This window comes from Pinus tabuliformis, chromosome 6 (assembly GCF_031772625.1).
Source record: "Pinus tabuliformis cultivar Carrire ecotype Pingquan chromosome 6, CPIR1, whole genome shotgun sequence".
NCBI lineage: Eukaryota > Viridiplantae > Streptophyta > Pinopsida > Pinales > Pinaceae > Pinus > Pinus tabuliformis.
This window is the reverse complement of record NC_142292.1, coordinates 1,829,626,384-1,829,633,139: the sequence shown is the minus strand read 5'-3', so window position 1 is coordinate 1,829,633,139 and position 6,756 is coordinate 1,829,626,384.

The window sequence follows — 6,756 nt, the reverse complement described above, 5'->3', positions numbered from 1 at the left end:
GACGCCATCATTCACCAATTCAACTGTGTTCTGCACCCACTGTTCAACCCGGAGGTTCTCGGCATCATTTATCCAGGTATTCACCGCAATTCACCTATTTTTGCCCATGTTCATGCCATTTCTCTGCAATATTGTCCACTAAATACCTGGTAAATCCAACATTAAAGATTGTCATTTAGTCAATTCTGGACCAAAACAACCTACATTGCCCCCTGCTCCAGAATTCACTATTGAGAACTCATTTGCAGCCTTAATTCACAATTTATCCTCCAAACTGCCCGGCATTGTTCCCTTTTGCCGAGTACATGCTAGAAAAGCTGCATTTTACCAATTTTTAGTCCTGCCCCTCCTCTGCAATTCATCTTCATTATTCACAATCCCTGTGAATTTACCAGAGCAGAACAGAAACAAGCCTGCTCAATCCACCTACTCCTCTTTGAAGAACATATCTATCATCTGCATTCAATCTGCCACTTGACTTCTAGAAAAGTTTGCAAGCTATTGCACTTACCTTGTTACATTCAGAAACTGCATTTTAAAAAACAGCACCCAAAAGCTACACAATGGCTGCTCCAGCACCCACAGCTCTCAGTGTTGCCCCCATGAATCCACCAAATAAAGAGCTTGAGTCCTTGCCGCTTGCTGACAGGGATTACCTCATCTAAGACTTTGTGGGTGACAGGAACCATTTGCAGACCTTCCGGGAATTAAGGGATAACTATTTGAACAACAATGATACATATGGGATATGGGAATCTAATCTGCCTTATTACTTCCTCCCATCTGTCAACATTTTTCCAGAGATTATCCGCCTATGTGCTGAGAATTATGATCCAAATCACAGAGCTGTCAAGTCTCCATCTGGGAGCATCCTCTTCCACATTAATGCTGAGTCCATCAACCAGATGCTTAATTTCAAACAAACTCAGCTGCTGCATCCTTTCTCCATGAACTATCTGCTGGATACAGGTGCCAAGCTTTCCACTGCTGACATTCAGAAGATCACCCAGACATTTATGAGAGCTGACCGCCAGCCCACAGGGCCACCTCCCTTCTTGTATGTCCATTTTACTAATGTAGGCAAACTTCTGCTGGACATGATTGCATATGTGTTGGGCTATAAAACCAGTGAGTATGTTGATGAGACTGTGCTGGTGTTTTTAGCTGCTTATAGCCCAGGCCAACCCCCTGCCTACAAATATAATTTTGCTAAATTCATAGCCAACAAGATACATGACCAGCTGTTCAAAGTAGATAGGGAGGGCATATTCAAATATTCATCTTACATCTACCACTTGTTCATGTATTACCAGTCCGAGGCCTTTCAATGCCATATTAAGAAGCTGGATTCTAGAGGAGAAAGAAGATCTGTTATCTTCTGGACATCTGTTTTTCACCAAGTCCAAGATTCACCATATTCATACTGTGAATTTATTGATCAATTTGTATACCCAGTCTCTTGCTTATTGATGAGGTCCCCTCCTCCTAGAGTCTCATTTGAAATCCAGAAAACTCTGCAACTGTCCAAAAATTATAAAATAGGTGATTGGTACCTATACCAAGATCATACAGTCATCAGAATTTATGGCTGTGAGCTCTGTCCATACAGGCTCCCAAAATATGTACCAATGAGACTGTTTGCCTTGGAGTACTATAGGCAGCTCATTCACTCTGACCTCACCCACTTTCATAGTGCTAAAAAGAAAGCCCATCTCAAGTTTAAGCACCACCTGGGCCCCTTCATCATGAACAAAAAAGAGGGATGGCAAGATGCTGAGCAAATCCTCAAAGACAAGTACAAGCTATCAGAAAGCTTCCGGTGGGTCCCTTATGACCCTGAAGGCTTCATCTGTGCTAGGAGGGTCAAGTACAGGCTGCTAGGCTATGAGCATTGTAAATATCCACATATTGAGCAGTATGCCAATCAGCAAGAATGGTTGCAAGATACATTAATTGAGAGACTAACTGAAGAAGAAATAATGCAAAAGAATGTCAAGGATTTGGAAAAAACTCTTGACTTGGATTCTGTGCAGCGGGTAATCTTCAAGCAACCACATCCAGTGGGAGAAGGGACTTCAACTACAACAACTGCACCAGCCACCCAGGCGCCATCTACAGCAGCATCAGGTACAAATAAGGGTAAAGGAATAATGGGTGCTGAAGAAGAAACGGTAAAAGCACAGCCTGCCTCCTCAATTGGGCAGCAACAAGAGCAGACCCCTCCACCGCAAACAGAACCACCAACAACACCTATATTGCAGACTCCTGCACATGAGGAAAGGGGCAAGAAGAGAGACAGAGAAGAGTCCACTCCTGCTAGTGGATCCTCCCAGCAACCTGAGGCCAAGAGGCAAAAGGTTGACTCCCCGATCATAGAAGAAATAAGTGAAGAAGTCCTTGAGAGCCCAAGGAAAGAAGGGGAAGACAATCAGCAAACGGGCACAAGCTCTTTCCAACAAGAGCAAGGATTGCAGCTTGGCATGGAGGTGTCCTCCTCCTCTCAACAGAGCAAGAAGCCTTCAAGCACCAAGGCTTCCTTCAAAGAAATAAAAGCACAAAATGAATTGTTAAGAATAGAGGTGTATAAGCAATTCCTCAAAGCAACACCAGCCAAGCAATAGAGGTTGATGTCAGTGTATGACATACAAGAGGAGAAGATGATCCTCAGTCACTTCAAACCCAAGGTACCGCAGCCTAAATCAGCTGCAGATTTTGTAAGAACAAGGGTGGAGGTCATGGCAAAGGACATTCACCCCATGGACCAAATAGAGCTGCACAAACAAACGGGGGAAATGGTCTATGCTACCTTGGTAGAGAGGGCCACAATGGCCCATGAACTGAAAGAATCACTGAAGAATACCAACATTCAGTTGGATTTTGAGAGAATGTCCTCCATGGCCAAGGACAACAGGATTAAATCACTAGAGGACATCATCATAGACCTAGGACATGATCCTAAGGACCCAAAGGGCGTGAGGGCCCTCATGAAAAAGAAGGATGATGATCTTACTGCATTGAAGAAAAGGTTGAAACTGCTTCCCACTGAGCACCCCCAAACAGCAAACTTGCAGAAGGAAAAGGAAGTCGATGAGAAACTTGATCTAATCATGCAGCTCAATCAAAAGGTCATTGATCTAGAGAAGGAGCTAGAAGGGGCACTACAGAATAAACAGGGAGAATCCACATCCCAACCTCTTCCAACTACCACAGCCACTGCCACCACTACAGAGGCAGCAGTAGCCCCTGCAACTACAACAGCAACAACAGAAGCAGCAGCAGCAACAACAACAGCTCCTGAGTCCAGCTTGAACATGGAAGATTTGACAAAGGCTATCAAAGAGCTGGAACTTCAGGCAACTGAGATCAAGGAGGCCAAGGAAAAATTAGCAGAACTAGAGGCCAAATGTGACAAGTCAAAGATGACTGTAGCAGAGCAGTATAGAGAAATTAAGGCCCTCAAAGACAAAATCAAGGCCTTAGAAAAAGAGCTCAAGCTTGAAAATGCTCTGGCAGAAATAAAGAGGATTTTGTGGGCCCGGATTGACCAATCCATTACTAGACAATGGAAGTCAATCAAGACTGTGCATGAAAAAATGGAATTGATTGGCCAAGCACACATTGAGATCCAAAAGGCCAGGACAGTACTAGGGAACAGGCCTGACCAGGCCAATAGAATGATAAATTTTCTGAACAATCAGACTAAGGAAGAGCTGGCAGCCCTCAACATTGTTAACAGAACAAAGGTTGTCCTTACAGCTAAAAAGGTGCTAACTCTCAGGAATTTTGTACAGACTGTAGAGAGAAAATGCCATGAAATACAGGCTGAGGTAGATGAGTACAAGCTCAAAATAGGAACACTGCAAGGAAAGGGATTACCCAGCCTACTAACTAGCACAGGAAGACTGCTCCCTCGTGAGCAATATGCTACCAGGTTGACAAATTTTGTTGAAAATCAAATTACTCCATCTGCCAGCACTTTTGAGGAAACAGGGCCTCCAACAAGACAGGGCCTCTATGATAAGCTTGAAAATCTATTTTTCATTGAACATGAAGTCAATCACCTATTTGAGGTTCCTCCTAATTTTTATAGATATACAGAGGCAGATGAAACCTTGGTGAAAATTCGAAGACACCAGCTGCCCAAAGAGGATTGGTGGCAGGCAATGCTGCAAATTTTGCCTCAGTGATCTCAGTTGATCAATCCTAGTCAGCTTCCACTCAGCCAAAAGCAAAAAGCAGAATCTGGGCAGCATACAAGGTAGCCGAAAAGGTGACTCAGCATAAAGACAGCGGCAGCAAGCCAAATATAAGAAAATGCGCAAATTTTGGGCAGCACATCTTCAGCCAACTCCAACGGTCACAAAGTCAACATTCTCTGACCATTTTGCACAGCTAATACACTTAGGAGTTACTACAGCATTTACTTTCCCAGCTACAATGCTCCAGGAGTTGGCACGATATTAATGAGCCATTAACTCATTAGCTAGATATTTTCTGATGTAAATTTTGTATATATACCTCCCCTGGCAACGTATTAGGGGTTGGTGATTTTCACTCTAAGGAAAATGTATTGTATACTTTCAGATAATCTAATGCAAGAGGTTGGAAAAGCTCAATGATTTCTTGGATGTTTGATGTCTTGATGATGCTCTGCATGCTGTTTCAGAATTCCTGTGCTGTCTAATGGAACAATAAGTTTTCTCAATCTATGTTTTATCTTCTTATGTTTGTTTGAATCATACTCATGCTTCACTAATCTAACAATAGAGAAAAGGAATAGTACAGGAAATGTTTAATTACACCTTGTGCTCAATCTCTGTTGCTGAAAATGTTTTCTTCAGAATTAATAATGAACATGAATTCTTAGTTGCTCATGTTTACATCAATTCTATAAATATGAATGTTATATAGGAATTCTTCAGTGCTCCTAGATAATATTCCCACTGTTCTCCATCTCAGATTACTGAAAGATCCTTAATTGCCTTTCATGCCCTGATTACATCACACCCAATCACAGATTTAAAGAATTGTTTCTTAGACACTTATCTGGCTCTGCAGCATCACTGTTGTATCAACACAGACATATAAAGAAAATTAAGCATCACTGACTCCATGCCCAATGGCCTAGAGCACCCTAATAAACATATATCTATCTTGACTGAAATCATCATCCAGCAAAATTCAAAACAAAACCTTGAGCATCATAACTAGCCTAAAATATTATACAAACAAAGTTAAATCATAAAGAGAGAGACCTCTCTGGTCATAGGTAGGCTAGAACCTGTGACCCAAAGATTGGTTAGTGGTTACCTCGGCCGTATTCCCTTGGGAGTCAAAGGGAACAACCTGAGTGATAACAGAAATCAAGAAGAAAATTCAAGAGTTGCTTGACAAAGGGGTCATGAGACCTAGCACATATCCTTATGGGTATCCTATTGTTTTGGTTCCAAAGAAGGATGGTACACAGTGCATGTGTGTGGATTTTAGAGATTTGAACAAGATCATGGTAAAGAATCGTTATCCTCTTCCTCACAACGATGATTTGCTAGATGAGTTAAAGGATGTTGTTTATTTCACTAAGCTAGATTTGATAGGCTGTTATCATCGATAAGGATTGTTGAAGATGATATTTGGAAAAATTATTTCAAGAAAAAACAAGGTTTGCTTGAATGGTTAGTTATGTCGTTTGGGTTTTGCAATGCACCTGCAACATTCATGAGAGTTATAAATGATGTGTTGAGACCATTCCTTGATGATTTTGTCTTATTCTACTTAGATGATATTTTGGTTTTCAGTAAGACTCGTGAAGTATATGTAAAGCATGTGAAACAAGCTTTATATGTCTTGAAGAAAGAGAAATTGTATTTGAAGATGTTTAAATGTGAATTCAGGAAAACCCTTTTGGTTTATTTGAGTCAAATTGTAGGAGGGGGTGAATTGAATATTGATCTCTCAAAAGTTGAAGTCATTGTGCATTGGCTTAAAACCAATAATGTAATAGAAGTTAGGATCTTTTTGGTATCAAACCAACAACAGAGAAAATTTATAGCTAACTTCTCACTCATTGCAGCACAATTACATGCTTTGACAAGTGTGAAATAGGTCTTTTAGTGGGGAGGCAAGCAGCAGGAAGCCTTTGACACTTTAAAAGAGAAAATCAATACAACACCAATTCTAGCACTTCCAGATCTTAAGCATCCATTTGATATTCAAACCGATGCAATCCATTATGTTATAGGAGCAGTTTTGATGCAAAATGGTAAGCATAGTTTTTATCATTCTGAAACCTTTACCAATGCAGTAATTAACTATCCAACTTATGATAAAGAGATGTATGTTTTGGTACAAGGCAAGAAGAAATGGAAACAATATTTGATGGGTAAAGAAACGATTATTCATACCGACCATCAACTTCTGCAATATTTACAATCGCAAACCAAGCTACAACAAGCTAAACAATTCAGGTGGAGGGGATTTCTACAATGATTTCATTTGATAATCATGTATAAGAAAGGTATATACAACAAAGTTGTGGATATGTTATCAAGGCCTATTGTTAATGCATCTATTAATATTAACCATAACCAATTATGCATGAAATATATATTGTTACGATAGATCAGTTACTTATTTTAAAGATGTTTATGCAACTTTGATTCAAGAAAATCAGTGAAGAGTGGATTATCAAGTTCATCTAAACAAATCATGTAATCATCTTTGGAATTTATGTGTTCCACAGGGTGAAAGAATCAATGT